This window comes from Engraulis encrasicolus, chromosome 13 (genome assembly GCF_034702125.1).
Source record: "Engraulis encrasicolus isolate BLACKSEA-1 chromosome 13, IST_EnEncr_1.0, whole genome shotgun sequence".
Taxonomy (NCBI): domain Eukaryota; kingdom Metazoa; phylum Chordata; class Actinopteri; order Clupeiformes; family Engraulidae; genus Engraulis; species Engraulis encrasicolus.
Window position 1 is genome coordinate 40,815,111 of NC_085869.1, and position 10,834 is coordinate 40,825,944.

At 42.1% G+C, this 10,834-nt stretch overlaps 1 long non-coding RNA gene across 3 annotated transcripts; it reads left to right on the forward strand.

Annotated features, from left to right (window-relative positions):
• The first annotated feature begins 563 nt into the window (after nucleotides 1–563).
• LOC134461776 (uncharacterized) lies at nucleotides 564–6,797 on the forward strand. Of its 3 annotated transcripts, XR_010037408.1 has the most exons (5): nucleotides 564–755; nucleotides 5,311–5,431; nucleotides 5,677–5,771; nucleotides 6,104–6,272; nucleotides 6,495–6,797. It is a non-coding gene; the product is annotated as an uncharacterized LOC134461776 (long non-coding RNA). The 3 variants fall into 3 exon arrangements; XR_010037409.1 differs by lacking the exon at nucleotides 564–755 and having other exon boundaries at nucleotides 5,131–5,431; nucleotides 5,661–5,771; nucleotides 6,495–6,796; XR_010037407.1 differs by lacking the exon at nucleotides 564–755 and having other exon boundaries at nucleotides 5,143–5,431; nucleotides 6,495–6,796.
• Nucleotides 6,798–10,834: the final 4,037 nt, after the last annotated feature.

Below are 10,834 nucleotides of genomic sequence, written 5' to 3' on the forward strand. Positions count from 1 at the left end.
AAATTCACCATGCTCCCTCACAAACGTTACCTTTCATGAATAGTTACCACCACCATCAAATTCTAAGTATTCATTATGACTGGGAAAATAGCAGTTTTCATACATGATTTCCACCATTTTGAATCTTCAAAAATAGGATTTTTTTAGCTGCAAAACTTGCTGTACTTTGGTCATAATAGTAAATATCACTTTATAACTTAGTAAGTATTCATGAAAAGATCATATTTGGCAATGGGGAGGTAGATTAGACCCGAAATTGAATGAAAAAATAGATGACAAAGAAATAGAGCAAGTCACAGAAGTAAAGCTACTGGGTGTCTTGATTGATAGCAGGATGACCTGGACGAGCCATATTAATGAAATGGTAAAGAAGATGGGTAGAGGTATGGCTGCAATTAAATACTGTCGTAAATACTTGCCAGGCTACCTGGTTAAACAACTAATGCAGGCTATAGTTCTGTCCCAGATGGACTACTGTTCTGTTGTATGGTCTAATACATCCGAAAACAATCTCAACAAATTACAAGTAGTTCTGAACAAAGCCAATATGGTCCAGCTGCGTCTTGTCCAGCTAATACCGCTACGCCCATTCCTCCTTACTAGACCGCCCTCACAGTAACGCCCCTTTGGCTGTTCAAGTTTCTGAAGTCAGTGACATGCTGCCGAATGACAACACAAGCGCCGCGCGGGACTTATTAAAACGACTGGATGGATTTCGCTGGATGGATTTCGCTGCAGCGATCACTCAACTGTCGGTAAGATTTCGAATAAAATGCATGAATATACATAACTGTTACTTTACGAGTTGACTTAGTCGGAGTGCGAACAGAAAGTCGGAGGTGTCATATTTGTTCAACCTGGTGTTAAACGTAATTTCAATTCTTGACCAGTGCATGTAAAGAAATTGTAAATAAAACCGACTTGATGTAGTAGTGCTAAAAATAAACCTTTATATTTTCTCTTAGTGAACTTCTCAAAATATATGGGCTAATGTAGATACCACTAGGTATGCATACCTGCCGACCATTACGCATTTTGTGTAGCAGATACGGATTTTGACATCAAACTACGGCGCTGTCACTTCAAAATACGGGAAAAACCAATAGCAAAGTTTGTTCATGGGCCCTTATACATTGCTCTGTAGACTTGCATCTAGACAGAGCCGTAGACATGGCTCTGCTTGCAATTGTCTCGCGCTGGCCTTTCCATTGGCCAGCAACGTGTGTGGGGGGAATATTGACCAATCAGAGCGCTAGTTAGAGGTCTTCATTTGTTGTGCTGCGCTTTCAGTCCTCTCGAGTCGAGGCATCAGCTGCCGATAGAAAGTTTGCTTCGTTATCACACAAGCAGAGAGACTGGGTAATACTCCTATAATCTCTGTGTCCTAATCTCAAGTGTCCTCCTCCTCCTGTCATCATGTATTATCCATCTTGGTACTGTCGCTGTAGATTTACAAGTGAGCACCGTCAAAATCACCGTTTCAAAGGTAAATGGGCTTTGAGAAAGGTGACTGTATGTATGGGAATAGTGAATTGCGTCCAGTTGCTAAATCCGTAAACTTATGAAAATAAATAAAGGCCGAGGTCTGTCGTAATGGTTCACCCAATGTTTCGCCGTAGCCTATTTGACGGCAATATGTTGTTGCTTGTTTTGATATTGGACCGAAACAAGATGACTTCCGAATGAGAAAATGTGTCGATGACTGCGCTATAAATTAGCAGATTAGCAGCAAACTAAATTCGGTTTCCCTTTGCGTCGGATCATTTTAACTCGGGGAAAATAAAGCGATAGTTCTAACGGTTGTGCTCGGAGTACATCCGTAACCTACCATGACACCGTATAGGAATACTGTTCCCCCCTGAGTCGTGGCCCATTCTGTGAACAGGTGTAACAGGTCGTGCGTCATACCAAATATGCATCACTCCACGACTACTATCCGTAATCACGTATGGCAATCTATTAATAAAATCAATTCTCCTATCATCATATAGCCTATGTCCCGATCAGTGAACAATAGCCAACTCATGGCGTCAGATGAGGGTAGATAGGCCAACTATTATGCAGAGAAGTACAAAAAAGGAGCGTGCATGCCCCTAAGTTACCGTGGAAGTCCCAAGCAGGGGCGGAGTGGCCCACCTTTTCCCACCGGGAGAATTTTCCCCTTGGCGGCCCTCTTTAAAAAAAAAAAAACTAAAAAAAAACAACAACAAAAAACAAAGCAAACAACATGGTTTCCTAACCAAAAAGACAAAAGCCACGAAATCTGCAGTCGTACTACATGTGAACATTAGTGTAGTCAAAATATCAACCTGAATTGGAGAATTTAGCCTACACCTTGATGAAATGCACAGCCAGTGGTGTAGTCTATGTAAAACGCAGGTATACGCACCCATTTCAAAATGTCAGGGATTGCAGTATACCCACTTAAAATGGATTGATCCATTATTTACAATAGCACAAATATATACAGTACACATTAAAAAATGCTCAAATATACAGTATACCCACTTCAAAAAGTAGACTACACCACTGGAGCCATCATCACAGTCCAAAGCATTCATAGGCCTACTAGGTTAGGCTACATCACGCTACTGTTCCATGCAAATGTGCACTCCACTGTCATTTTGACAGTTTGAAATTGAAATATCGTTTAAGGAAGACGGATGAGCATGGGCACAAAGTTTTGAGTGTGGTGATTTTTAGAAGAGTAGGCTTACAAAATATAGTATAGTAGCCTATAAGTCTTAGTTTACAAAAAGTCTGTCTACATTGTGCAATAAACCCACCATGCAGCAAATAAGCCAAACCTAACTACTTCAAAGCACAACCATAAGTCAACAAAATGTATAACCAAACGGTGTAGGCCTACCTTAAAACGCTGTCTTCGTCGCAGCAAATGTCTTTGTTTCTTGCAATTACATTTTAATCCACAGTTTAGGCTACACACCCAGCACTGCTCACATCAGAATCTTGTGTGGTAATTATTTTGTTCCATTTCTTCAGACATTACATAGGCTACATCCTAAATGTGCCATATATAAATATATGTATGATATACCATTATTTCGACTGTAAGGAGATATACCTCTAGTTCTAACAAACCAATGCCATCAAAACATGTACAACGTGTTTTCCTGCTTAGCTGCAGTTCACTTCCTTACCACTTGGTGGAGTATGTTCGTAACCCAAGTCAATAACCATAGAACAAGTGAATCTGCAGTGGCAGACTGTAAACTGTAACAGTCATGTGGAAATCGGAAAATAAATCACAACTGACTAATATTTCCGTTCCTTGGTAACCAATCTAAATACCACAGGTTCTTGAAATACTGAAAACGAAACTATGTTACTAAGATCTAGTAAACTTCCGCGATCTACGGTGTATGAACATTATCAGTAGAGAAGGGGTGTGGCCAATTTACTGTTTGACACCGTCACTGAGGTATTGCGGTCGGGTAAACGGTATATATACTGTTGAGTCAACCTCTTTTCAANCAAGAATTGACTTGTAGCAAGTTCACATTATCTTTGACGCTGGGCCAGCTGAGAATTTAAGGCGGTCGAACACTTTGGGGCCGGTGGAGAACATAATGCGGCTGTTGTAATATATTTCGCGGCCGCGGCCCACCGGGACAAGTCCCCGATCTCCCGATGGCCACTCCGCGCCTGGTCCCAAGATCAATGGCCATTAGCCCCCGTCCCTCAGTAGAGCCACTACATGACGCATTTTTACTGAATGAATGCAAGTGTGATTTTGATGTTAGCCCCCAAGGTAATAATATTCACCTGATATTATCCTAGATAACACTTGTCTTTATCTTTTTCTCTACTGCTCATGCTTTTTCACAGTAGGTGACAACATAACCATTTACTCAATTCCAGCTCCTTAACACCTCCCAATTGACCAAATGCTCTGTTTGGCTGGTACATAGGATAACTTAATATAGCCACTTACTAGCCAGACTGGTGGTTTGACTAGTAAGATTAACAGTCATATTGGCTGGTGATCAATAAAGTTTATTTAGGGGCCTGAATTCCAGCACACTATATCATAGCATTTTATTGGTGTTATGGTGTGAAAAAAAATATATATCTTCTACCATGAAAGTTTAATAAATTATGGTAGTTCAAAGCACTGTGAAGAGCAAGATAAACTATTTGCCAGATACACGGGATGTTAGGCTAAAATGCAGGAAATTGCATCTAAGAAAGGCAATTTTTTCTGGCGGAGGACCCCTATACCTCCTGCCTGAATGAAGTGTCTCATATCTTCCCCGTTGACATTTGGCAACCCTAGGTGTAGGGCAGACTATACAAAACAAAGCAGCCTCTCAGATGGGCCCGCCGGCAGCCCCGTTGCTTTGCCATGCCAAGTTGTTGCGCCGTGAATTGCCGCGCCGTGAATTGCCGCGCCGCGCCGCGATAAGTTGCTACTCAAAAGAAATTGTAAAGGTTGGCAGGTATGTGGATGGGTTTATCGTTACCTATTGTTTCTGATGGGGCGTTAATTGGTGTGGCACCCGGAACTCTTCCTCACTTCGACAAGGGGTAAGCTGTGTTTTTTTCCTCCGTGTCACAAACTATTTAATGATGTTTCTGTACTTTAATTTCTCTGTTATTTTATTGATCTTTGATGGGAAGATATTCTGTTACGTTTGTGTTGATATTTTCGTTGTAATTTTCGCTCAAAGTATGTACATTAGCGCCATTAATGTCCGCGATCGTTATGAAGTTAACAGGTGCTAACGAGCAGATTGGGAAGTAAATAAATGCTACTGGATCGAGGCCCCTCGTCATCTCTCCTGCCTCTTCAATCATCCAAAGACTGTTTAGTCTGTTATTTTAATGTAATGGTCGGTTCATGTCCGTTGCATTGACTTGACTTGTCATTGGGTCTGATTTTAAATGTGCCATATAGTTCAATGTGGGAGCAGGTTCACACACTAAATAAGACACTAAGGTCAAGCACAAGCAGATTTTTTGTTTTATTTTTCTCAGAGCAGAGTAGAGCAGATGTTTCAGGTTGCTGCCATCAGAGAGCAGTGACTTGACCTCAGTGTCTTATTTAGTGTACTCCCACATTGAACTCTACTTTTTGGACCCACGCACCTACTTATTTCTAAACATCTAGAGTGCAACAATACCCATGCCTCCTAATGTGCCATATAACCTGTATCTCGCCTATTGTGTGTGTGTGTGTGTGTGTGTGTGTGTGTGTGTGTGTGTGTGTGTGTGTGTGTGTGTGTGTGTGTGTGTGTGTGTGTGTGTGTGTGTGTGTGTGTGTGAGTGTTCGTGAATGTGTTCACGCAGATATAAGAAGTTGGGGTTGGGGTTGATGATCCACATGATGGTGATGGACCAGGACAGCTCTGGACCTCCTGACTGGCAGCTCCATCCTCAACCTCCCTTCCTGTCCTTCACACATGTGCAGGTAAGGCCAATTTTTAAAAACTCACTGCATTGTCTGAGGCAAAAGTAGGAGAAAAGGAGTGAGTGAGTGAGTGAGTGAGAACCCGGCCATTACATGTGATGTGACCCTTAAAGGGCGTGTGTGTGTCCTAGAACCAAGACAGTGGCAGTGTGTGTCTGTCTGTCTTTGGTTAAGGATATTTTTAAGATACTACCTTGTTGTGTTAACATTATTTTGCTATTTCTGACAGGCAGAGGCAGAGACAGGCAGAGGCAGTTTTCTGAAGGATGGTTAATGTCAGTACCAACATGTTGTGATGGAGGCTTCCACCTGAGCTGAACACAGAAACTTGCACACAGTGGTGAGTAAAACACTGAATCTGTTTTGTTCTGCACTAGACCAATAAGTATTTCATACAGTAATTCCTTTCTGTGCTGTGTTTATTTATTGAAAAAAAATGTGGATAGAGGATAATACAAAACACTGGCACTGTAGTGATCCCTGCACAGGCCAGAAGCTGTGTATCTCTTCAGCCTGGTGTTCTGCATTAAAATGATGGGTGTGATTTTTATGTAGTGTATTCTATGTATCCCTCTCGTGTGTGTGTGTGTGTGTGTGTGTGTGTGTGTGTGTGTGTGTGTGTGTGTGTGTGTGTGTGTGTGTGTGTGTGTGTGTTTGTGTGCATGCGTGCAGATGGAAGCAGTCGTTCCTGTTCAGCATTGATATGCCGGTAATGGGTTTGATGAGCCACAGCATGGTGATGGGCAATCAGCATCAGGACCAGGGCCGCTCACAAGGAGAACCTCCTGCCCTGCCTCTTCATCCTCAACCTCCAATCTTCCTGCTCTTCACACATGTGCAGGTGAGGACAACCTCTAAAATGCACACTTGACTTGAGGCAAAGGGGGGAGAATAGGCGTGCATGCATGCACGTGCACCAAACTTTAAGACAGTAGCAGTGTGTGGGGGGGCATGTGCACAAGCATATGCACGTGCTCATGTCATGTCCTTCTGTAGGTAGATAGGGGGTGGTTGTTTTTGTCTTAATTGTCATTCATAACATTAACATGCCTTTTTTTGACAGGCACAGAGCCAGTTTTCAGAGGGAGGGCTGATGACACCAGCAACTTCGGATCTGAACCTGATCAACCCAGCACCAACCACTGTGCCGCTCCTCCTCTGCCAACTGCACCACATGGCTCCACCATCTCAAAAAGGCACAGACACTACTCCACTTCCTGCGAAGGATGAGAGAAGAGCCGACCTCCCCACAACGGCACTCACCACCTTCTACAGGGGTGTCATTGAGAGCATCCTGACCAGCAGCCTCTCTGTCTGGCATGGCAGCCGTCAAGCTGAAGACTAGGGGTGCATCCCAATATGTGACCTTGCCTCCTCCACTTGTGCTTGTCTCCTCGTCCCGCCTTCTGGCCCCTCCTCCGTGGAGAAAACGATAAAGTTTCCCAGCTGTCAGCCTCGCCACAACAACTTTTGAGGGACTGTTTTTCTTTCACCATCCCAATTGCAAATGCAAAAGCTCAATTGTTAAGTCTTTTTCTCAAGATATTGAAATTTAATGCTGTTGTCAGTGATGTCATCATGACGAGAAGCGAGTGGAGGAGGCAAGTGGAGGAGGCAAGGTCCCATATTAAGATGCACTCTAGAAGGTGAGGACTGCAGAAAAGAGAGTGGTGAGGACAGCAGAAAAGCTCATAAGATCACCCCTACCTGTTCTCCCTACTACCATCAGGGAAGCGCTAGCCCAGCATGCGGTGCTGCAAAAGCACACTGGGAAACGACTTCTTTCCACAAGCCATCAGACTCCTCAACGCACTGAAGAAAACCACATGAATAACCAAGGACACGGGAGAATATTCCATGAACACTTCTTTCACCATGCCACTTACACTTTACTCATCGCACCTTGTATACAGCATCTTCACACCACCTGTATGAACTCCTCCTGCCGTGTGTGTGTGTGTCCACTGTGTTTGTGTATTTATTGTCCATCAGTATGTTAATCTTATTATTGCACACTGTTTGGGTGTCTGTATTTATAGTATGTATCAGTCTGTATTTAATGCCAATGCCTTGTTTTTAGTTATTAGTTAAATGCACATTGGAGACTGGTCAAACACAATTTCAAACTTTGTGTTAACCCTCTTGTTGACTGTTCACACTTCATAGTGTAAAAGTAAACAGAAATAAATTCACATTTCATTCCTGTCTCGTTCACTTCTTTCAGCAATGTATGTGGCCTACATGCAGGGAAGCTGACAGGGGGGACAAAGGGGTCCGTTGACCTGGGCCCATTGAGACGAGGGGTCCAGGAATGGGTCCTCATTACATTGTATGTAGTCTATGTATTGAGTGGGGGGCCCTTTCAGATGACTTTGTCCTGAGCGCAGCCAAAGCTGTCAGCGGCCCTGTATGCACAAACACTGGTTATGATGGTAGGAAAAATTTTCTCTGTTTTCTGATGGCCTTTGAATTAAGACAGGCCAATCTGGAACCTCTCCTGGATAAAGAGGTAAGCTTCAATGGTGTGGTCACTCCTAAATCATAGACAGACATGGAGTATGGTAGGCCTATGGTAATGAAGAAATCGTTTTCTCCAATAAAACAAACAAATAGCCTATTGCTATTTCAAATACTATTTCATATTTTTTCACTAATATCTGCTCTTTTCAAGCTGGCCACATAGCCTGTGGTGAGGTGACACTAATTACTTCAAAAAGTCGGGAATGTGTTGCTGATGTACATCGTACAACTTTTCTAAGTAGCCTATATCATGTCTTACCAAGTGAACAACCTCGCCTAAAAGGGTTTTTGAATTATTATTTGTCGGGGTGTGTTAATATCCTGGAAAGGATAAATCTGTGGTTTAATCATATAGCTTACCCAGTGTTAACAGTAACCTCGATACACACAGCTAGGTGAGGTAATGCCAACGCATTGACAGTATATATTTAGGCAATATATACAGTATTTACTGTCAATGTGTCAACGTTGTGTTGAAATCAAAGCATTTTGGCGACCTGATACGTTATGACAAATCTGTGCATAGCGACACGAGTTCTAAACAGTAGGCTACAATGTCCGAGGTACGGGAAGACAAAGCAAAATACATATTGGGATTAGAAAACGTGTGATTTACCTCACTTTCTTACATAAATTGTTGAGAATATTATGTCAGTGGAATGTTCAGTGAAACGTTTCTCTGGAAGATAATTTGCACGGGATATCTTTGAAAACATGGAGCCTTCATCCGGAAATGGCCTTGAAAATGACATCATGCAGTATCCCTTCACGATTGGCCAATACGGCAAATGCCGGGAACGCCCATGGGCGTGCTTGCATTAAGGGTGGAACTGTTTTACTGCAGCTGGACCCTTCTCCACAAAGCTGCACGTATTGTGCTCAATTGTCCCTATAGAACAAGGGTATCTGAAATGTTAAACACATTGAACTGGTTATCAGTTAAAGACAGGTTACACTACACTCTTCTCTGCTTTGTACGGAGTGTGATTATGAAAAAGTGTCCAGCTACTTTATTTAATTTCTTTGTGTTTTCCAGTAGTACACACACATATTCCACTAGACACTCAGTAGAGGAAAGATTTTTGTTACCTGCGTACAAAACTGGAGCTGGACAAAGAACACTGCACTATAGAGGAATGCTGGCATGGAACTCCTTGCCCAATTTCTTGATTAAGGAAAACATTGATAAAAGCTTCAAAACTAAATTAAAACTGTTTTTGTTTATACAAAATACTTGACTTGTTTTTTGGTTTCTTATTGGATGTACTTTACTTTATTAACTTGCTCTGATGTAGGCCTACTTTCTTCGTTTGTGTTTGTGTTTTATTTCACTCTCTATTTATTTATAGGGTGAAAGCAGTATTAATAGGACCAACGTAACGTATGAGTGATAGGTTCTCATTTCCTCTTTTGAGTTTGTTTTGTTTTGTGTGTCTTGTGTTTTTGTCTTCTGTTGGGGTTTGTATTATTTGTAAAAGAAAAGAGAAAAATGTAAAATAATGTATGAATTTGTTTTGACCACAGGAAGAACAGTGCTTCTAATAGAAGATAACTGATGTGTTGTCAATAAAGCAATCAATCAATCAATCATGTGTCTACAGGAACCACTGAAGGACTACATTTCCAAGGAGACTGCTTGCGGATTCAGACTTAGCTGCAGAACAAACGAATATGCAACACCAAGCCATTCAATAAAAATAGAAAAAAAGCCAACTTGGTTGTTTATAACCAAAGACAGACAAAAAAACCTGAACTGTCTACAGTAGCTCTTTGGTAAAGCCAGTGTAGTGGCGTAAAACGCCTTGGCCTGTTTCCCCTACAACACTAGGTTAATGTAATACAGGCAGGGCTCTAAATTAACTTTTTCCACCACCAGCCAATTTGGCTAGTAGACATTTTTTCTTACTAGCCAAATGGAAGGTCAACTAGCCATTTTTTTCTCACCAAAATAAACCATGCGTTAATTATGTTGCTTTTAATTATTTTATTAAACTAGGCTATGTCCTCAACACAGATAAACAATATAAATATTATACTCAATATTATTTTTCATTCCATTTCCATATACTGCACAGACAGCCAAACACTAGCCTATTACCTCACACACCATCACCCAAACCTCATACAGTATAGGCCTACAACTCACACAAACACAGCATGCCTTCAACACTAATGTCACACACATACCAGACTTTCAACATACACTATAAACACACACACAACCAAACGCTGCAAAACCACATATCCCCTACACAGCATCACTTCACACACAGTGGGCCAAATACCATGGACAATGCACAGAAGGCAGGTGAAGGGGAAAAGAGATGGAGGAGAAGGAGACGGAGAGGAGGACAGGAGACACCCCCGCGCGCGCGCACACACACACACCTACACAGTGCGTGAATGATGTCTGCATTGTGTGTTTATGCTGCTGCTGCGTGACACCTTCAAGTTCCTCCAGGTCAAATTAATATTAGCTTTACTTACGATGCGCTTGGAATGACAATTACCGTTACGCTATGTCAACTAGATATCCAATAACACCACGGACACCATGCTTATTTTGTTACTTTCGTTACTAGTTTTTGTTATCTTTTTTTTCACTTACTCGTATATCCATGTCAAACTCGTGCAGGGTCTTTGCGATGGCGTGGGCGTTATTAGGAAACGACAACTCCATCGTTTGTAGTTGCGAGGACCTCGCAAATATCAGACGGCTTCTGACGGCAACAACACTGTTTTGACAATCAGCTGTCCTGTCCCTCCACTCCTCACGCCGCTTTCGCTCCACCAATTCTCTATGTCACAACAGTTACTCTGCTATTACTTGCATTCATCGACACATAACCGTGCTTTAACCACTGCCACATTATTTTTCATCTG